At 45.0% G+C, this 22,728-nt stretch overlaps 1 protein-coding gene across 8 annotated transcripts in view; it reads right to left on the bottom strand.

The window, feature by feature from the left end:
- Window positions 1–18,748, bottom strand: part of Pogz (pogo transposable element derived with ZNF domain) — a 58,140-nt gene extending 39,392 nt beyond the window's left edge. For 4 of the 8 annotated variants that reach the window (XM_052179852.1, XM_052179849.1, XM_052179846.1 and 1 more), the window contains exon 1: window positions 6,226–6,536. The gene's annotated coding sequence lies outside the window, so the exon portion shown is untranslated. Of the gene's footprint in view, window positions 1–6,225; window positions 6,537–18,671 lie in introns of those variants that run through there. The other 4 variants (XM_052179847.1, XM_052179851.1, XM_052179844.1 and 1 more) reach the window with 2 other exon arrangements.
- Between the last annotated feature and the right edge of the window lie 3,980 nt (window positions 18,749–22,728).

Genomic DNA, 22,728 nt, shown 5'->3' on the forward strand with positions numbered 1-22,728 from the left:
TTCTATGAACTGAACAGGCTTTATTTAACAATGTAGTTCACATGTCTTTGGCATTCATCTTTCCATCCAAGATGGAACATTTACCTAGCAGGTACTGGGTATTAATGTACTTTTTTGCTCACTGATGTACCTTGTATGTTGATACTGCTTCTATATTTTGATATTTATTTCCGCATTAAAAAAAACAAACAATCTGCTTGTGTTTGAGAGCAGATGTGCATGCTTGTATGTGTGCAGGGCCAGAAGAAGGTGTCGGGATCCTCTTCTATCACTCTAACCTGGAGCTAGCATCTTCTCAGCTAGGCTGGAAGCCACCAAGCTCCACAGATACTTCTGTTTCCATTGCCAGCAGAGCTGGGGTTGTCCAGCTTGTTAAGTGAGTTAAGCTAGGATCTGAACTGCGGTCCTCGGGATTTCAGGACAAACACTGAACTACTGAGCCATCTCTCCAGCTCCTGGAAACCCTTGTATTTTTTCACACTATGCACTGATATATAGAAAACACTGATGTTACCCTTCACAATAGCCACAAACAATATAAAGTATCTTGGTGTGACTCTAACCAAACAAGTGAAAGATTTGTATGACAAGAACTTCAGGTCTCTGAAGAAGGAAATTAAAGAAGACCTCAGAAAATGGAAAAATTTTCCATGCTCGTGGATTGGCAGGATTAATATAGTAAAAATGGCCATCTTGCCAAAAGCAATATACAGATTCAATGCAATCCCCATCAAAATCCCAACTCAGTTCTTCATAGAATTAGAAAGAGCAATTCTCAAATTCATCTGGAATAACAAAAGACCCAGGATAGCTAAAACTATTCTCAACAGTAAAAGAACTTCTGGGGGAATCAGAAGTATCAGAGTTATCCTGGACCTCAAGCAGTACTGCAGAGCAATAGTGTTAAAAACTGCATGGTATTGGTACAGTGACAGGCAGGTAGATCAATGGAATAGAACTGAAGACCCAGAAATGAACCCACACACCTATGGTCACTTGATCTTCGACAAAGGAACTGAAAGCATCCAGTGGAAAAAAGATAGCCTTTTCAACAAATGGTGCTGGTTCAACTGGAGGTCAGCATGGAGAAGAATGCAAATTGATCCATTCTTATCTCCTTTATACTAAGCTCAACTCCAAGTAGATCAAGGACCTCCACATAAAACCAAACACACTGAAACTAATAGAAAAGAAACTGGGGAAGATCCTTGAGGACATGGGCACAGGGGAAAAGTTCCTGAACAGAACACCAATAGCTTATGCTCTAAGATCAAGAATTGACAAATGGGACCTCATAAAATCACCACGTTTCTGCAAGGCAAAGGACACTGTCAATTGGACAAAATGGCAACCAACAAATTGGGAAAAGATCTTCACCAACCCTACATCCGACAGATGGCTAATATCCGATATATACAAAGAACTCAAGAAGTTAGACTCCAGAGAGCCAAAAAACCCTATTAAAAAATGTGCTACAAAGCACGCCCATAATCCCAGCACTCGGGAGGCAGAGGCAGGCGGATTTCTGAGCTCAAGGCCAGCCTGATCTACAGAGTGAGTTCTAGGACAGCCAGGGCTACACAGAGAAACCTAGTCTCAAAAAACCCAAAATCCAAAAAACCAAATTAAAAAAACCAAACAAACAAACAAAAAAGTGGGCTACAGAGCTAAACAAAGATTTTTCACCTGAAGAATTTTGAATGGCTGAGAAGCACCTTAAAAAATGTTCAACATCATTAGTCATTAGGGAAATGCAAATCAAAACAACCCTGAGATTTCACCTCACACCAGTCAGAATGGCTAAGATTAAAAACTCAGGAGACAGTAGGTGTTGGCAAGGATGTGGAGAAAGAGGAACACTCCTCCACAGCTGGTGGGATTGTAAACTGGTACAACCACTCTGGAAATCAGTCTGGCGGTTCCTCAGAAAACTGGGCATGACACTTCTGGAGGACCCTGCTATACCACTCCTGGGCATATACCTAGAGGATTCCCCGGCATGCAATAAGGACACATGCGCCCTATGTTCATAGCAGCCTTATTTACAATAGCCAGAAGCAGGCCAGGCGGTGGTGGCACATGCCTGTAATCCCAGCACTTTGGGAGGCAGAGGCAGGCGGATTTCTGAGTTCAAGGCCAGCCTGGTCTACAGAGTGAGTTCCAGGACAGCCAGGGCTACACAGAGAAACCCTGTCTCGAAAAAAACCAAAAATAAAAAAAAAATAAAAAAAATTAAAAAAAAAAGAAAAAGAAAAAGAAAAAAAGAACAATAGCCAGAAGCTAGAAAGAACCCAGTTGTCCCTCAATGGAGGAATGGATACAGAAAATGTGGTATATTTACACAATGGAATACTACTCAGCAATTAGAAACAATGAATTCATGAAATTCTTAGGCAAATGGTTGAAACTGGAAAATATCATCCTAAGTGAGGTAACCCAGCCACAAAAGACCATACATGGAATACAGTCACTGATAAGTGGATATTAGCCCAGAAGCTCTGAATACCCAAGACACAATTAGCATATCAAATGATTCCCAAGAAGAAGGAAGGAGAGGACCCTGGTCCTGGAAAGGCTTGATACAGCAATGTAGGAGATTACCAGAACAGAGAAGTGGGAGGGGGTTGATTGGGGAATGGGAGAAGGGAAGAGTGCTTATGGGACTTATGGGGAGAGGGGAATCGGGAAAGGGGAAATCATTTGGAATGTAAACAAAGAATGTAGAAAATAATAATAGAAAACACTGATGTCCTTATTGAGTTATGCCCACCTTCCAAATGGCATTTCATCCTGTAGTATTTTTTTTTTTAAGATTTCTTGTACTGTGTAATCTCCCAGTGGCTCCTTTCCCACCAGTCCTCCCTTTTGAGGCTCTCTCTCACCAGGACAACCTTGAACGAAAGCCAATCCTGCCTCAGTCTCCCTTTCACTGGGATTACCAGCATGCACTATCACACCAAACTACATTTTTTAAAAAGTCACAGTTATTAACTATGGCTATTGTTCTTTTTAAAGTTTATCAAATCCTGGGAAGATGTTAGAACTCAGACTGTTAAGTTTTTTGTAATTCTATCACTGGAAACCAGTGTCAACTGTTTTCCTAGTATTGACAAAACTCACTCCATTCTTTTTCAAGAAGGAACACTGAAGTGTCAGATTTAGTTTGGCAGTCAGCCTTGCAGGTAAAACTGCATTTCGATGACACAAGTGGGTTACAGAAGGCCTCTCAAGACAACAATCCCATCCAAACAATGGTGGTGTCATCTCCATACAACAGTGTTGTGAGATGCAGGGTAATCAACCATTTTTTGACTGAATTTGAGGCCCCCTCCACAAGAGGGAATTTATATCTAGTACTTTAAGCTTCATCAAAAGCTTGTCACTGGGCTGGTGAGATGGCTCAGTGGTTAAGAACACTGACTGTTCTTCCTAAGGTCCTGAGTTCAAATCCCAGCAACCACATGGTGGCTCACAACCATCTGTAAATGAAATCTGACGCCCTCTTCTGGTGTGTCTGAAGACAGCTACAGTGTACTTACATATAATAAATAAATAAATCTTTAAAAAGCTTGTCACTGAGAGGGTCACAGATCTGTTATTTTGCTAGTGGACATTACATGCTCATCAAATGCCCATGTAAACATGTATGTTTATGCTCAGTGATACTGTCAGAAGCATCTTTCTGCAGTGTGTCATCATGTATCTCATTATGCAGACACTCACCACTGCCCAAAGTGCTAACTAAGATGATGTAGAAGAATGCTCAGTTCTACATTCAAACTCTCTATGGCCCACTCCAGGGGTCAGAGGGCATCACAGAGAGGAGCAAAAGAATAAAAGCTAAGAGTGTTGTGGAACACTGGCACACACGTTTGAACTCAGAGCAACTGGGACTGCCTGCACAGGCCTGTTCAAGACTATACCAGCACACCAGCATGAAAGGGAGCCAGCTAATGGCTGCTAGGGTAAGAGGAGACAGTTTCTTCATGGTAAGCTGCCCTTGTTCCTGTAGGCAACACTAATTAAAATCACTAGGTCACCCACACACACATGGCCAAGATATGAAAGTAGGAGGGCACTTGGGGCAGGGGACCAGCTCGAGTGGGAAGGTGATGAGAGTAAGGTGCTGTTGACATGATGAAAAGACGTTATAGACACATACAAAACACGGCACAAGGAAACAATTTAAAATGCACTAAGAACTTTAAAAATACCTCCACAGGTAACACAAATGCTTTACTCATGCCTTTCATCTGTATTAGATTCTTTTGTTTTGCTTTGTTTTTTGTTTTGTTTTTCAAAACAGGGTTTCTCTGTGTAGTCCTGGCTGTCCTGGAACTTACCCTCTCTGTAAACCAGGCTGGCTTCGAACTCAGAAATCCGACTGCCTCTGCCTCCCAAGAGCTGGGACTAAAGGCATGCGCCACCACCGCCCAGCTCTGTATTAGATTCTTAAAAACGAAAGATATACTCCAAAGCTGAAACTTAATAGTTTCACGCTAAACTGCCAAGGCCCCATCAAGGCCAGTCTCAGGGAAGCAAACGGACATCAGGGGCTTGCTTTTACCTGACTTCACTCCTGTATCATCACTGCAAGTCACGGGAGACACAAAAAGCTTTACTCATAATTCTTAAGGCCTCAAAACGCCCTTGAGAGGTCCTGAAGGGTACCCCAGGTTCAGCTAACCACAATGGGTAAACTGCTTTCCTAAATTATAACCAATTCAAGATGGGAGTGGCAATTCTTAATCCCACCTGTTCCCATCGAAGTCCATCCTATTTGTATTTCCGTTTGACATATCCTGACAATATAGGAAAGGGGACAGAAATGGAGGGCACAATCTAGTTGTTTTAACATTATATTCTGATCACCTTCCCACAGAAGCAATAATCTTTACCGATTATCGTAGTTGCCCAGTGTAAAGATGATACTAGCCCTCCCCTCCACCCCACCCTCCAAAAACCTTTTAGGTACAAAGTTCTTAAACTTCACGTTTAATAACCTCCCAAACACTTGAATGCATTCTAAAGTTTAGAATGACTACGATAAATAAGTCACCCCAATCTTCTACTTCCAGAACAAGGAAGGGAGTACCTTGTCAGTATTCAAGCAGCAATAGCTGCCCTCCTCCCTTTTCTCTTCCCCTAGGGAAATAATTGCTTTTAAGGCATCATTTTTGTGCTACAGAAGGAGGTAAACAGGTGTAGAGAAAACGGCTATCCCCTGCACTGTTGAAAAGATACTACAATTCAATCTCCATTTATTCCTAGAGAACGAAAAGGCCAAAAAGACTCTCAGCTCTCTTACTAAAGGCTTAAAATAAGTGAGAAACGTGCAGTGCTATTGACAGTTTGTAAGAAATCCACAACCCAGAAGAGGAAACCAGGACCATGGGCAGAAAGGAGGGAAAGAGGTTGCTTGATGACATTACTCTTTTTCAGAAGGTGTTGAAAAATCTAAAGAAAATAGTCCTTGAGCTAAACATGGCGCCTACAGCGGCAGGACATAATCACCAGAAAATAGATTCTGCCCCATTCCATTTTGTAAATCACAGCGCCATCCATGCATAAATTTGGGGGCCGAGGGAGGAGACTTCCTCAACTAGCTGCAGAGGCTTGGGATGTCCTCGCAGACGGAGCGGGATTACATAACACAGGGGACCTGCAGGGCAGTCACTCGCTTCCCTCCTCCCGCTCAAAATCAGCGCTCACGCCTCCGCGCGTGGGGGCGGCGGGAACCCCGGGCTCCGCCGCTCCGCAGCTGCGCCCCCGCGTGCCCGCGCCTCCCACCCCCCCCCCGTCCCCGGTGACCGCCACCCGCGCCCGCGCCGCCCACTCCTTCGGGACGCTCGCGCCCGGCGTGCCTGTGGACGCCGGCGGTGCGCGGCCGTGGGGCGCGAGCGCGCGCGGCACCGCCAGGGGGGCGGGGGCGGCGGGGCATCCCGGGGCCTGGGCCACCGTCGGCCGGGGTGCGCGGCTCCGTGGCCGGGCGCGCGCACACGCGCGCGCACACACGTGCGCGCAACGCGCCCCACGGCCGCAGCTGCCGTGGGGCCGCGCCGCCACTCGGGGGACGCGGGGGCGCGCTCGGCCCCTCCCCCAACCCCCGCGCGCGCCCCATCCCCCTCTCATTGTCTCGCTTCGGAACGCCTCGGCCCAGCGAAAAGATAACGGAACCCCCGGGAGAAGGGGGTGGGGAGCGCCGGGGCTCGCTCGCTCACTCACCTCCCGTGGTCGTCGCCGCCGGTAGTCTGACCCGAGGAAGGTGCCGTCGCCTTAAAGGGACCTTGCACCCGGCGCCGGGAGTAGGGGGTGGGAGAAGGGGAGGGGACGGGGGTTGGGGGGGGGGAGACAGAGAAGAGGGAACCGTTGAAAGCTCCTCTCCCCGAGGGTGAAAGGAAGCCTCCCTCGGGTTCGAGTGTTGGGGTGGATTTTTTTTCCCGAGGGGGGCGGGGGGCCCCGAGGGAGGGGGTGGGGGGGCCAAGGAATGTGGCTCCGTGTACGGGAGCTGGCGCGGGGGAGAAAAACGCCGACTCCCCCCACCGACCCTCTCGCCCCGCGGAGGGATACCTCTCGTCACTTCCGCCCTCCCCTGCTCGTGCTCTTTCAATTGGCTGGCTAGTACGCTACGTCATCGCTCATCCTAACCCTTGTCCGGGCTTCTTTTCTAGTCAAGTTTGTCTGGGCCTGCAAATAAATAAATAAAGAAAAAGCTTTCATGGAGAAAAGAATAATTAGCTTCACAAACAGTATCCAAATTTTGCTGAGAAAAATGGTACTCCCAAAGAAAATATCTCACAATTTACTTTCTTAGACTTTCCAGACAAATTTGGACTCTCCCTACTTTCCATTCAAGATTTATTACCAATTCAAGAGAAGAACTTCATGCCACAAGCAAGATGGTGCGTCCCAATGGCACCAACAACTGTTGTTGCAACGAAGAGCAAGCTAACACTCTACCTTTAAGAGACACTTAAGAGACAGAGTAGCCTTCTGTGACAGTGTGCCTTGTATAAATGAAACACTTTTTTGGTTTTGAGGTTTTGTTTTGTTTGTTCAAAACAGGGTCTTTCTACAGATCCCTAGCTGTCCTGGAATACACCATGTAGGGCAGGTTAGTCCCAAACTCAGAGATCTACCAGCCTCTGCTTCCCAGGTACTGGAAACTAAAGGGATCACCACCACACCTAGCTAAAGAATTACTTTTAAAACCAATTTTATCACCAAACTCTTCTGGATTCTGGGGAGACATTTCATGTAAGTGATTATGAAGGCCATTCTACCGATGGGAACTGCTTTGAAACCACTGTGAATAGACTCAGCAGAGATCCCCAGTCTCAGAAACCATAGTCTTCAGGGCCCTGTTGGATCAGCCCAAGTAAATTGATTAGTCTAATCATGATTATCTACTACTTTTCATACAAACAAAAACTAACTGCTGGGAGCTAAGTTTTGTCCTTCATCGTGTTCTCAGATGATAAAATGTGGTATTTTCCCAGGGTTTTTGAGAATGATCTTTAAGCCATACATTCATACTTGCTCCAAACCAAATTCTAAACAAAATTGCTTGGTGCAAGCATGGGTGGATCCAGAGCCATACTTATTCCTTTGTTTATATTCTCCAAACTGCCAGCTTGTCACTTCCATCCGGGGAAAGAGAGCTCATCAAATTTTACCATGTTTTGTTGACCACAACAACCATAATCACATCCTGTTGAAGACATTTGATATGCCATTATTTCATTCCATATTTATTGTTTATTTTTCATGTTCCATGCACTGTTCTTGGTGCTTGGAATACAGTAATAAAGTCCCTGGGCTGCAGAGATGCCTCAAAGCTGTTGTCATTCCTCAGGATCATAGTTTAGTTCCCAGCCCCCCATCCTTACCCTTCTGCTCACAACTGCCTCTTCCTCGACTCCAATGCCTCCCTCTACAGTGCCCTCTTCTGGGAAGACAGGCAACTATACTCAAACACACACCCCATAACTCCCTCCCACATGCATATAATTAAAAACAAAACCATAGAAATGATACATTTAATTTTTCAAATTAAAACAATAATACACAAAACCACAAAAGCCCTGTGCATGTGAAAATTGTGTTCTACGGGGAAGAAACAGCAAATATACATATAATAAAACTTTATCAGTTAATAGTAAATATCAAATAGTCCCAAAATTTAGTGGTGTAAAATGATGACTTTCTCATTTCTTGAGATTCAGAAGGGTGATTGGCTGGGCTCACTTGTTCTCATTGGTGCTTATTGGTTGGTGATAAAGTTACCTCAAAAGTTTCCACGGGCCAGGCAGTGGTGGCACACACCTTTAATCCCAGCACTTGGATTAAAGGCAGGTGGATTTCTGAGTTCAAGGCCAGCCTGGTCTACAGAGTGAGTTCCAGGACAGCCAGGGCTATACAGAGAAACCCTGTCTCGAAAATACAAAAAAAAAAAAAAGTTTGCAAGTTGATCTGATCAGATTGGACCACAGCTGGGCTGTTAGTCAGATTTCCAAGTGACCTTTGCTCCCTCCTATCAGAACAACTGCATTCTGAGATTGGGCACCTCAAGATGACCAGGTAGAGATTGGAGGCTTCTAAGACCAGGAGATTTATCTGCTTCTTAGAGATGGAAACTACCAAGTGTTCCATAAATAAACTTGTGCTTTGGTGAGTGCTCTGGCAATGGGAAGGATTCAAGGCCGGAAACATGGTGCAGGGAATGATGGAGAAATGTCTGTTTTATGTGGAGTTGTGGAGAAAGCCTTGGTAAAGTAACATGGACAAAAGTCAGAAAAGAAAGAAGTAGAGTTCAGGGCTTAGTCCTAATGAAAGCAAAACCACTGGAGGATTTCAACCCCTTAAGAGAAATGACCTTTTGCTTTCAAAGATCTCTCTGGCTATATGTGGAAGGGGCTGGGTAACTAGTAAGAGAGAAGGTAGCGGCAAGCCGGGAGACAAATTAGGCTATTACTACATTAAGCCTGGTGAGAGATGGTTGTGGGCCAGGGTGGCAGCAGTGATGTCATCTCTTCCCTTTTGACACTTTTGACTCATGATGGCAAACAAAATTGTGTGAGTGGCGGTGCTATGACGTCCAAAAGGAAAAAAAAAGGAAGAACACCAGGCCAATGGAAACAATGGGAGCTTTCCTAAGCCTGGAGGCAGCTCTGAAGGACTGGGTGGACAGAGGGAGGGGTCAGCAGGCGTGGAAGAGAATACCACGGTACTCAGAATTGATGAGTGGGCAAAGGGAATTTGTATCAAGAGTAAGCTGCAAAGCTGCCCTGCTACTCCAGGGCACCAGAACAGTGTTTCAAACGGGACTCTGCAAGTGCTAGACATGGCGGCGCAAACTTACAGGCCCAGTGCTTAGGAGGTGACGGCAGGATGACCAAAGGTTTAAGATCATCCTCAGCATACTGTGAGTTTTGAGGCCAGGCTGGTGAAATGAAAGAAAACAGAACTTTACTGTTGGGGTGAGCCACAAATATTGTACTTTCTGGCTATGGAAAAGAATATTTTTTGTGTACTCAATAATTATTTGGAGCCGACAATGCTGGATTAGCAGAATATATAAATGTCACTTCCCCTGCAGCCCTTAGAAGGAAGAGAAGCTGCCCCAGGCTTTCCCAGTCTACTCGGGGAGTAAGAAGGATGGTAAAGAGCTGGCAGCCAGAGCCAGGGCAGGACATACTGGTGGAACTTCCTAGAAGGCAGGGACAGAGAGAGATGGAGACTTAAGGAGCTGAAGCAGGACTGAGACTCACACGGAGGGATCAGTCAGGATAAGTTAGCTAGCTGAGAGACCCCCCCCACACACACACCCACACACCCACACACACCCCGCCCCCAGCAAAAGGCCAACAGCTTTAAACTATTTAGATGTCTCTGTGTACTAGTTAAACCTCAAGCAGGCTCCTCCAAAGCTCTGCAATACTTTATAGTTCATGGTATCCCTGTGCCAGAGGGAATGCCCACATTAATTTGGACAGTGCTGGGACGTTTGGGCATCCTCACCTAGCGTATGGGTCTCTACAATGCAGAAGGCTGACAGCTGTGGCCCCTTTTGAGCCATCTTGGTAATGATGGGAAATGAAAACAAGAGAATTAGCCCACAGAAATCTACATGGAGTCCCATGTGCCTCTGAGGCAGATTGAAAAGGGGTCTGGGTAACAATGCAGTTTGACTTATTGAAGAAATCAGACCCTAGTAGTAAATACCCCTGGGGTAGGGGACTACTTTAATATTAGAAAAGTTGGGTTACAGACCCAGAACAAGGGATGGAAATGCATATTTTACATACCAAAGCAGACCTAGCTTCCAGGTGGGCCAGTGAGCCATCTTGGCTGGTAGACCCCCTGGATCACTTACATTGTTAGCGTGTCTGAATGTTCTTTCCCGAGTTGCCTTGTTCAGATGATCCATCCTCAATCACAAATCACCAGCCAGGCCTGTGAAGGGGGCGCTCCTTGGCCAACAAGCTCTGACTCCTATCCTTCAGTAAGTCCTTCAGAGCATTCCTTTTTTTAAAGATGTATTATGTACACAGCATTCTGCCTGCAGGTACACCTGCGTGCCAGAAGAGGGCAACAGGTCTCATTACGGATGGTTGTGAGCCATCTTGTGGATGCTGCAAATTGAACTCAGAGAGCAGCCAGTGCTTTTTTTTTTTTTGGTTTTGGTTTTGGTTTTGGTTTTTTCAAGACAGGGTTTCTCTGTGTAGCCCTGGCTGTCCTGGAACTCACTCTGTAGACCAGGCTGGCCTCAAACTCAGAAATCTGCCTGCCTCTGCCTCCCAAGTGCTGGGATTAAAGGTGTGCGCCACCACCACCCAGCTTTTTTTTTTTAACAGAGCTGAGGACCGAACCCAGAGCCTTTCCGTTGCTAGCTAGGCAAGCGCTCTACCACTGAGCTAAATCCCCACCCCCAGCCAGTGCTTTTAACCTCTGAGCCATCTCTCCAGCCCCAGAACATTCCTTACTGGGGTGTGCAACCATTGCTCAGGGTGCAAGTCTTCTAGTTTGGGGCAACTGTGTAACTGGAGTTTGAGCATGACCACATGATGCACAGGCATCTTGAAGTGTATCTGCTTCCATACCATCAGGGACATCTGCCACATACGACAGTAGAACTGGATTCCCCTTCCCAACCTGGATGACCCCTTTGACCTGGGCAGCAGTGCTGTGCAAATAACCTAGACAGGAACACCACCTTTGTCAGATAATTGAAAAGCATATATTTCTCACCAACACAAATTGCACACGCTCCTCCTTGGCCTTTTCATAATCTTCTACCTCTCAGAATTCTGATAGCATGGTCCCTTTCCTAAGGTTTCATCAGCTGGAGTTTTAAGGGCACTCCCTGTGCTCCTAAGCCTTCCTCTTCCTAGTGGGTTCCGGTACTACCCTGTCTGCTTTGGTATGTAAAATGTGCACCTCAGCCCCTCTCTGGATCTGAAAGGCAACAGGAAACACCGACTCCTTCCCTCCTAGGTTTCTAGGAAAGGAATCTAAAGGTAAATGGCAGTCCCCCGCGGAGCTTCTCACCGTTAGACGAGAGGGAGAGCCTTGCCTACTTATGCAAACACTTATTAGCTTTCTTGCCTTGTGGTTTCTGCTCCAGGTTGGAAATTGAGTCCACTTGTTGCTTGGAAAATGTCAAATGCTCCCAAGTCCTCAAAGGCAGAGGTGGGCTCTGTGCTGTTCTGCTGATACACAGGCCCAATCACTTGTCTCTGAGATTCAGACTGGTTGCTGGGGGAAGTGTGGTTGGGAGTGGGGAGGATCCTATCGTACAGTCAGTCAGTCGAAGAAGAAGATAGCTTGGAGGGACAATGACAGCTCTATTTAAACAAACAAACAAACAAACAAACACCGTCAGGGCAGTAGAAGCTGCAAAGTAAAAAGACTGAAAATGTAGTAGGAAAAAAAATTCACCATCTTTGCAGCTCCCAGTGGAAAAGTTTTGACAGCTTACTACCTCACAAGGAGGACGGGTGGGATGCTGGCCTCACAGGGAGAGAGATCATCAGGAAGTAAGAGACAAGTGGAGATCTTTTGAGCAGAGTCCTAGAGTAAGGAGCTTAGAGCTGCGGCTGGCTGGCATTCCTCTGCAAATATTATTGGCTACCACCCTATATTCAAGGGGCTCAGGAGGGGAAGAAAAGACAGAGAAACTTGCAGACTGGGTTTGGAAAGAAAGGGAAATTCCTCATTAGATTTTAGCAAGAAGCAATTAAAAGTTTCTAGGCTCAAAATGTATTTGGCAAAAATTCACAAGAACAACCTCATCAGTCGGCAAGATTTCAGTGTGAATTACTTCCTGCTTTCATAGGCGATAATGACTCTGTGTAGCTTCGTCTTAATATTAGTTAAGAGATACCACGAGCACAGCTATGCTGTTGCTATGGAGTTATCCAGGTGTGTCTAGTAGTTCAGTTAATGTTACAAAGCTTCAAGGAAATATAGATTGGATTATTTTATAGATACTTGATATCTGAGTTGCTCATATTTATAATGGACTGCTGAGCAAAATTTAATGACATCTTTCCTCTTTTCTAAGTTACATTCTTTTAAAACTTAGTAATATTTGCATTATATTGTAGTCATGAACTATTTCCAGAAAGCAACCAAGAAAAGTAAATAATTTACCAACTCATTCTTTTGAAGGATTTGAAGATTAATCATTGTAGATGAGATGAAATTAAGGTTGACTCTTAGGTCTGCGGATGTAGCTGTAATGTGCGAGGACCTGGATTTGACTGATGCCTAGCACTACATATGGGCACTTGTCATCAAACATCACAAACAGAGTTCAGTACTGGGACCTCAGCATGCTGGTAAGCGAGAAGACACACGTGTACACACGCACACACATACACATACACACACATACCACACACTCAGTAAACCAAACATATTTTAAAAGTTTAAATAGATGTATAATCTATAAAGTGCCCAGTCTAGAACCTAGCTTACAGCAGGTTTCATAGTGGTAGCTTTTATTAGTAGTACCTAAAGTGGTCTAAATAATAATAAATATTTGATAGGATATGACAAATTTTATCTTACTTATGGATGACAGGTTTTCCATCTAATTCTGTCTGGATTTCACTTCAGGTGAATCCAGAGCTGTTCTGAATAGTTCAGATATTAAATTCCAACATCCTTTCTGTGTGTGGACGTATGTGTGTGTGTATGTATGTATGTGTGGACGTATGTGTGTGTGGACGTATGTGTGTGTGGACGTATATATGGGGGTTTCTGTGCACATGTTGTGCACCTTAGCATCTGAGTTGGATATCTGCTGTCTTCCTCCACTAGTTTCCAGCTTATATATCGAAGCAGGTTCTCTCTCCTAACCCAGAGCTCACTGAGTCTGCCTAGCCAGCTTGTCCCAAGAATCCCGTCTCCACATGTAACTGTGGAAAACACAAGCTATCAACCTTGGCCTCCATAGTGAACAGACACCTCACACTCAAACGCGCACACCACACTGGCACACACACGCTGACGCAATGTTTTAAACATAGCACTCTTTTTTTTTTTTTTTTGGTTTTTCGAGATAGCGTTTGTTTCTCTGTGTAGCCCTGGCTGTCCTGGAACTCACTCTCTAGACCAGTTCTGGCTGGCCTAGAACTCAGAAATCCACCTACCTCTGCCTCCCAAGTGCTGGGATTAAAGGCATGCGCCACCACTGCCCGGCTACATAGTACTCTACTGTTTCTCCTTTTCTCTCCTTTTCTCCTGCTTATGACCCCACCCCCTACCCCTCACCCCATCCCCAGACTAGAAAACACAGGTCTCCCTCCTTCCTGCCCTCCCTTCTTACTCTTTTAGCAGTGAGCAATGGGTTTTATGGCCTGGCAATCGTACAAAGACACCATAACTTCTCTGCTCTGCAGGATGATTACTTGAGTCAAGTCCTCAGAGGTTAATTCCTCACAACTAGAGTGAGTTACAGAGTTTCATGATGGGGATGATGATAGTGGTGGTGGTGGTAGTGGTAATGGTAGTGGTAATGGTAGTGGTGATGGTGGTGTTATAGGGGGAAATGTAGGTAGGCAGTCTTTCAAACCACTAACCTCCCTTACAAAGTGGCACCAATGTCCCGAACTCTCTCTGTTACATCTTGTCATTTCTCTAGGCTAATGATGTCGTGAGCCAGCTAAGGATAGTCATTCAATCAGAAAGGAAATGACAAAATAGAAGGTTTTCAAATTACATTTCTGATTGTTCTCAAATTCTCCCCTTCCCATCTTTCCCTTTACACAATGACTGCTCCTGACTCCATATTTCAAGGTCCAAGATCTCCTGTTCAGGTTGTCTCCCGACTGAGTAGCAGCCTCGTCCTTGGCAAAACACAGTGCTGGGCGAGCGGGAGCACAATCAGAGGTCAGTGGGAGCACAATCAGAGGTCAGTTCTCCAGTTTGCTTCTTCTCTCTCCCAAGGCACTTTTGTTTTGTTTTTAAGATATGTAGCCCAGGCTGACCTTGGCCTTGAGATCCTCCTGTTTTGGCATCCTAAAGTGTGGGCATTGTGAGTACCCCACACCCTGCTAAGGGACAAATCTGTACAGCACTCTGAAAATTATACCCACACTGTTCTCAGAGACCCGTGGAGTCCACTTGGTCTGCTTCAAATGCCAGCTAACAAGACAAGACTTGCCGGGCAGTAGTGGTGCACGCCTTTAATCCCAGCACTTGGGAGGCAGAGGCAGGTGGATTTTCTGAGTTCGAGGGTAGCCTGGTCTACAGAGTGAGTTCCAGGACAGCCAGGGCTGCACAGAGAAACCCTGTCTTGAAAAAAAAAAACAAAAAAAAAACCAAACAACAACAACAAAAAAAGACTTTATGGTCTCTGAACACTCTCACAGATGCCAAGCCATATTTTAGGAAGTGGGTATTTGAGAGCAAAACCTAGGCTTAGCATTCAATTCCTACCCACATCTGTCTCTGTACCCAGAGACTTCTGAAGTCGACCCCTGCCTGACCCACTGTTACCTCAACATATCCAAACTAATTTCCACAGGAGGCAGTTATTAGGCTCCTGTACATTGACTTAAAGCATGTACAATATGAGTACAGAAAAGGACTGACTAAAATTTAGCTATCAAAATAACTAAGAGTATTGTGTTGTCATCATCATCATTTAACATTATTGGTAGGCCGCTGACCCTCTACTGACACATGGGATAGGCAGCTGTCTGTCAACCCACACGTGTGCCCGGCCCTCAGTGAGCGTGTATAAGTCGGGCAGGGCAGGGGTGGTGGTGGCTGGGGTTGTAAAGGTAGAGACCAAACCACAGGCCAGCATAGCACAATTCTGAGGTTCCCCCTAGCTAGGTAGGGACAGAGTCAAATTCCTCAAACTTCCACACTCCCAAAGTGTGGGCGTTGTAGGTGAGTACCCACAGCCTGAGATTTCAGAACCTGTCACCAACAGTGGAGTAGGGGCCAGAGACACATCGTGACACTATGTGCAGAAAACTAAGACGCTCATTTCAGAGACCTCTCTACTCAGGGGAAGCCAGGAGTACCTGCCTCACAGAAAAGAACTTCAGGATATGCCAGTATAAAACACAGCTTTGTAATTCTTACTCTGAGAATGTGCGCATGCCACTGTGCACACGTGGAGGCCAGAGGATAACGTTATGGGGGGGTCCAACTCCAGTCACTAGGTCTGCATCAAAAGTACAGTGCTCACCACCCGGAGATGGGACTCATTTAGAAGAGAGAGTTCTAACATAGATTTGAGTAGAGGGGCTAATAGATATTAAAGTGCTCAGGGAATGGCTAGTACACACCTAACCGTGATGTGGGTGTCTCAAGAAAGAATGGCACTTAATAAGTGTCTCAGCAGATTATATATAATTATATATAATATATAATAAACATGTAATATATAATTAATATAATATGTAATTAATATATATAATTTCCAGTGGCCTCTCAATAGCTTGCTAAGAAACTTTTTTTTTTTTTATAATGAGGTCTATAGTATCGTCCTGGAGTGAGTTCAATAGGATTGCAGTCTAAGCATGGGCTGGAGAGAGCTCAGCAGTCAAGGACAGGTACTGATCTCTTAGAAGACCAGGGGCCAATTCACAGAGCTACATAGGGGCCTTGCAACTGCCTGACTCTAGTTCCAGGGGACCCTCTAAGGTCACTGGCACTCCTGTGCACATGCACACAGTTGAACACAATTTAAAATAATTTTTAAATAAATCTTTTTTGAAAGCCCATAGGTCACAAAAGTTGTACCAGGAGATCAAGACTTTAATGTTACTGTTAGAGGAGTTATTTAGATTCCAAGAAAATTGTAGGTTTACAGACTGTAACTGGGAGTGGAGAAAGACCACATTTGGTCATGGATGTTTGGCTCTTAGGCATAATTTGTTACTGTTTTAATGTTCCTTTTAATATTTTTTAAGCTATTGCCTATTTATGTGTATGTGTTTGTCTGAGGGTCTATGTGAGTGCATGCCTTGTGCAGGCAGGTGCTTGCTGAGGCCGGAAGGGGACAACGATTCCTCTGCACTGGAGCTACCGGAAGGTGTGAGCTGTCTGACCAGGGCGCTGGGGACTGAGCTCCAGTCCTCTGTAAAAGCACTGACTGCTCTTCCACAGGTCCTGAGTTCAATTCCCAGCAACCACATGGTGGTTCACAACCATCTGTAATGAGATCTGATGCCCTCTGCTGGTGTGTCTGAGAGAGTGACAGTGGACTCATACATTAATTGAATAATATTTAAAAGAAGAAGAAGAGGAGGAGGAAGAGGAGGAGGAAAAGCAGCGGCAGTGTCTCTGTGTAGGTAACTTTCACTGCAAATTCTGTGCTGTGCTGCAGTTCTTGCTTCTCAGTTGGCCAGAAACGTAAACTAGGCTCCAGGAAGAAGAGATGCCTTTTCTTTTTGGCATTCCTCTAATTTTCCCTGTCTTTCTATCCTGCTTCAAAAGGGAATGAAATGGAGAAATATTAACATTTAAAAATAAGAGTAGAAGGGCTGGAGAGATGGCTTAGTGGTTAAAAGCCCTAATTGTTCTTCTAGAGGACTGAGGTTCAATTCCCAGCACCCACATGATGGATAACAACTGTCTGTAATAGTTCGAAGGGGATTTAACACCTTCTTCCAACCTTTGTTGGAACACTAGGGGTGTGTGTGTGTGTGTGTAGGAAAAACACATAAAATACATTAAAAATAGGGATAGAGATCTATGGTAGTTAATAGAGCATGCAGGAACCTCCGAGTTCAATCCCTGCACCACGCACAGGCATGGTGGCACCACGCACAGGCGTGGCGGCACACACCTGTAATCCCAGGACTCAGAAGGCTGAAGCATGAGAATCAGTTCAAGGTCATCCTTGGCTACTTAGCAAACTTGAGACTAGCCTGAGCTACTTGAGACCTTGTCTCAAAAAGATAAAATAAAACTAAATAATAATAATAATAATAAAATAACTGAGATATATTCATAAGGTATTTGATCCCATGATATTGCAGCCCAGGCTTCTCGAGACTGCCTGGGTCGAGGTGTGGGTGCAGGGTTGGGACCCATTTGTAATGTGTCCATTGCCCAAGCGATGTGATAGAAGAAGAGCTATAAAAAAAAAAAAAGTGGGGAGCTTGGCAGAAATGCCTTCCTAACTGAAATAATAGCTTTACAGAAAGAAATTATTCACAAAATATTCAGAGCAAATGTTGAGATGAGAAGACGAGAGGCAAGATAATTAAGTCTGTACTGTTCTTAAAATGAAACACCGTCTAAGCAGAGAAATAAATTAGATGTCTTTTCAAACCTTTCAAATCTAAGCATCTAAAAATATTAAGGGCACTGCGTAGCGCCGTGGTTTTCAGACTTCTTTTTTTATAAGCAGCAATTCACAATCAGACACACATTCTAGGGTTGGGGATACAGTTCAGGATGGGACACTCGCCTGGAGTGTGTAAGGGACCTTGGTTCAAGGTCAGTACTTCAAAAAAATTATTATTGTTATTATTGTATTCTCCATCTTGATTCCATACACACAGCACTCACTCCATATTTTCATGATTTCTCGATTTAGGTTTCATGAAAAAGCACTGATGGTAAATTTGTAATCTTTCTTTTATCCCTTCCTCCCTCTTTTCCTAACACTCCTTATCAAGCTGATTTTGCCACCCATTTTGACAAACGCAGGTCCAATGGAGTTTCTTAATCATTAAATATCTCTGCAGGTGTACCCACCCACAATATGGAGACAATTTAGCAATGCCTGAAAGGGCAGCGTTAGATGTGACATTTGTCTTAAGGACTCAAGATTCCATTCTTTGGAGACCTGGCTTTCCCTATCGGTGAAAACTAAGGACTTGAAAGCCGGGCTTGACAATATAAGACCTGCAAGTCTTAAGACAACCGTTTGTCTAGCGGAATCTACCCACCATCAATATTCTTTAACATATCTTAAGTGTTCTTCATCAACGCGAACATTTAATAATTAACCCAACAATTCCAACTCTGGCTCTTCACAGAATAGAGAAACACTATTTTTTCAAAGACCGGCTCTCTCGGCCCCCCCCACCCCGCTTCCCGCCCCCTCTCCCCCCAGACCCCAGACCTGCTCCAGCCTCGGGTAACTTTTCCCTCCAGTTTGGTGGAAGGTTACATTGGAAGAAAATAGTCCCTACCGTCTAGAAAGTTTTCAGGGAAAAGAAGGCGTCTGACGTGCCTGCGGTGCGGGCGCTGCCCGAGGCCGGTGGGGCGGGGCGGTAGCCCTGGTGTCCGCCCGGCGCTGCTCCGTGGATCCCGCACTGGGGAGGCCCCGGCGCGGGGCAGCGAGGGTGGCGGGAATCTGCAGCTTGGGCTTTGCCAGGACGCTGGGTTTTGCCAGGACAGTCTTTTCTTATGATCGTTTCCACTTCATGCTCTCCCGGCCTTAGACTGTGGACGGAACCACAGTAGGAGTGTAGAAAATGAGATGACTTGGAGAAAAACAATATGTAGAATATAGATTTTTCTCTTTCTCATGCAAACTAATTTACATGCAAATTACATCGTGACAGGCCCTCAGACTAGGCTGGCCTGCCCTGTGGTCTGCCCGCCTATGACACCAGAATAAGATTTTGGTGTGGTGGCAATTTTCCCAAATGGAGTTGCACTCCCAGAACATCATGCGAGAAGTAATAACCGTGGGCGATGGATTTGGGTTTCTCATACATGCCCTTGTTTCCAAGTGTAAGGTTCTACAACTAGTTCAGCCAGGTGTAGCCCAGATCAATTTAAAAATTTTTACTGATAAGTAATTTACATTCAGATTTAGAGTATTTTACTTTCTTGAAAAAAAATGGTGTTTCTTAGTGTAGTAGAGAATATCCTCATTCTGCTGACTGACAATGCCAGCAGACATCTGTGTGCTTAATTCAGGGTGCTGTTAGGTACTGGAGCTTAATCAATCGAACTTACTTGTTCACTGCATTAGAAACAGCATTAGAATTACATAAATTTATACTCTGTGGCGTGGTATATGCCTGACCTTTGTAAATTAGAAAGTTCTTGCTTTATTCTTTTGTGAAATGGAGTTCTTCTCATTGCAGTGTATTTTTAAAAGTCTAGGGAATAGTACATATTAATTTAATGATATTTACTGCTATTATTTATATTGGTGTCTTCCCAAATGTTTTGTGTATGTAAAATAATAAATACTGGTTTGGTCGAGTGAAGTTCCATACTGGGGACTCTACACTAGAGGGAACTTGAGGACGGGACCCCCTAGCACTGTAGCCCTTTCCCTGATGAAGCCCTAGCGTGGTGACAACGCCCTGCGTTCCTTCCTCAGATGTGGGCCCTCTTGACCTTGTAATGTGTGGCTCAGTTGAACATTTTAGGGGGAAGGAGTGTGTCTAATCTGCAAGTAGGACCTCCCCTCTTGTCAGTGTAGAACCTGTGAAGTTTGTCTAAATATGGAAAGGTTAAGCTCACTTGATGAAGATCAAGGGAAAAAGAATTTCTACAAGTTCTTTAAGCCATTGATGTCAAAAGCGATTAGAGCCTCAGCTTCCATTCTGTCTTGTAAAGGAAAGTATTTGCCGGGAGGCTTGCAAGCCACGTGATTTGCTGGAGGAATTAAGGCTGGATTTCTTTCTGAGTCTCAGCCTTGAGTTGTATAGAGTTTCTAGGGTGTGTGGGAAAGACCAACTTGGAGACCTGTTTATTTTCACCTGTCAGCTAAACCGTGGAAACTTGTTGAGAGATTTGCTGAGCTGTTCACTTAGATTAAGACTTTAGTGAATTAATTAAAAAAGGTTCCGAGAGGTAGACTGTGCCAGACCCCTACTGGCTCCTGAGATTGTACTTTCTTACTGATTCGACGTGACAGCTCAGCGCAGTGCACGCGAGCTGCAGGGGAGCGACTTGAGAAGCGCTGACGTGTAAAGGCACGCAGGTGTTCAGATCAAACTGGCCTTGACATCCAGGTCCATGGGCGCTGGACCACCCTCCTTCTGCTCAGTCGCTCTGAGCTCAGACGCCAACAATGAAACCACAGCTTCTGAAGCGCTTCAAGGCTTTTTTTTTTTTTTTAATTGAACATTGAACTCAAGGCCTTGTGTGTGCTGGGCAAGTGCTCTATCACCAAACTTTGGCTATGTCCCTACCCCTTGTTTTGTTTTTTCAAGGCAGGGTCTAGCTGCAAAGCCCAAGCTCAAATCTCCTGCCTTAGCCTTCTGAGTGCTGAGATTCCCAAGCTGTGCACAAGCTCTTAACTTACTAAGTCATCCCCCAGCCGACCTTCACAGACTTCGGTGTCTTAGCACTAGTGGAGAGCCAGGTTCAGAATGTCCCTGGGATGCTCAATTTCCAGAGCAGTTAATTGAGTTAAAGTGAACTAAGCCCATAGCCCTCTAAGTCTAGAAAATGAACAGAATTGTAGAAGTACTCTTAATCTTCTCACAAAGTGTGTGTGTGTGTGTGTGTGTGTGTGTGTGTGTGGTATGCGGGTCTGGCTAGCTTTGAAATCATATTCCTTTTCATGAAAATGCCTACAATGAAGCTGAAAGCCATTTTCATCTTCGTGGGAGTTTTGAGACAGGGTCTCACAAGGTATAGCCCTGGCCATCCAGGACCTTGTTATGTGCCCCAGGCTGCCCTTGAATGCAGAGATGTAAATAGATTACAAAATGTGTGCATTAGTCACCAACTTCTGTGGTCAAGGTTCTTCATTTGAAAAGTAGGAGGACCTGGTGAGACAGCTCAGAGGTAAAAGGACTTGATGCCAAGCTTGCTGACTTGAGCTCAACTTCAGGAACCCATTACACACACTACATTAATAAATGAATAATGCATTTAAAATATATACGAAATGGAAGGGGAGACCTTGACCTTTTGTTAGAGTTAGGTTTGTTTTGGTGTAGGTTTGCCTTGTGGGGTTTGGGGCTTGCTTTGGTCCAGGGTTTTCCCACTACACCTCCATTCTTCCCTTTGAGCATGATAATGTAGATTCTGTACCACTGTGTATTGGAAGGATATGATTTGCTTTTTCTGGGTTACTGGGAGTTTACAATTAAGAGATTGCCCTGAGTTCCAATAGAGACTTTGGAGTTTTAAACAGTGTTGAAGGGTAAGAGACTGGGGGAATTTTGAAACTGGACTAACTGTGTTGTGTACTATGGTCTGGCCACAAGACCATGCAGCCGGGAAACAAAGTGTGGCTTAAATGATGGGTGTCTCCCATAGTCTCAGGCATTCGAATGCTTGGCTCCCAGTCCTGGGGCCGTGTGGGGGACATTTAGGAGGTGTGGTTTGCTGGGGGAGTGTGTCTCTGGGGCGGGCTGTGGCTGTGGAGTTAGACACTTGTGCCATTCATCTCCTTTCCCCTTTATTTTATGGATAGGTGTGTTTGTTTTTGTTTGGTTTGGTTTTTTGTTTTTTGAGACAGGGTTTCTCTATATAGTCTTGGCTGTTCTGGAACTCAATCTGTAGACCAGGCTGGTTTAACTCCTAGAGCTCTGCCTGAGTCTGTGAGTGCTGAGATTAACGGCATGTGCCACCGCCACCTGGCGTGTATAGGTGTTTTGACTGCATGTATATCTGTAAACCATGTTGGTCTGTGACTTGCATAGCATGAACAGAGCCTTGGGTTTGATCCTGAGCACCACAGAAACAGTACAAGGTGGTGTGGATCTGTAATGTTAGCACTAAGGAGGGTGGAGACAGGAGGACTAGAAGTTTCATAAAGAGTTGGAGGCCAGGCTGGAATATCACACACACACACACACACACACACACACACACACACACGATATATATATAAACCCATATGTGTGTACACACATATATATGATTTGATTAGCATATGTCATATATATGTATTTCCTGGGACTGGAGTGATGGCTCAGCACCAGAGTTGAGGTTGTCAGTATTCATATAAGTGCTGGATAGTATGCTGACCTGGAGTCCTGAAGATGGAGACAGGGCTTCTCCAAAGCAAGGTGACTAACTAGCCTTGCTGAATAAATGCTCTCTAAGTTCAAGAGAGCTACCATCTATCATCATGAAAGGTAGGGATGGACCGAGGAACCCTCCTGACGTCAACCTTTTCCGGATTCTACTGGTTCCAAGCACCCATGAGGTGTGTAGACATACGCACATGCACACACTTACACATATACACAAACTAAAAAAAATGGAGTGGACAGAGTCTCCACACTGAAGAGCACATGTCATCTTCTACGTGGGCCGAGTTCAGGT

The sequence above is a fragment of the Apodemus sylvaticus genome, chromosome 4, assembly GCF_947179515.1.
Source record: "Apodemus sylvaticus chromosome 4, mApoSyl1.1, whole genome shotgun sequence".
In the NCBI taxonomy this organism is placed as follows: domain Eukaryota; kingdom Metazoa; phylum Chordata; class Mammalia; order Rodentia; family Muridae; genus Apodemus; species Apodemus sylvaticus.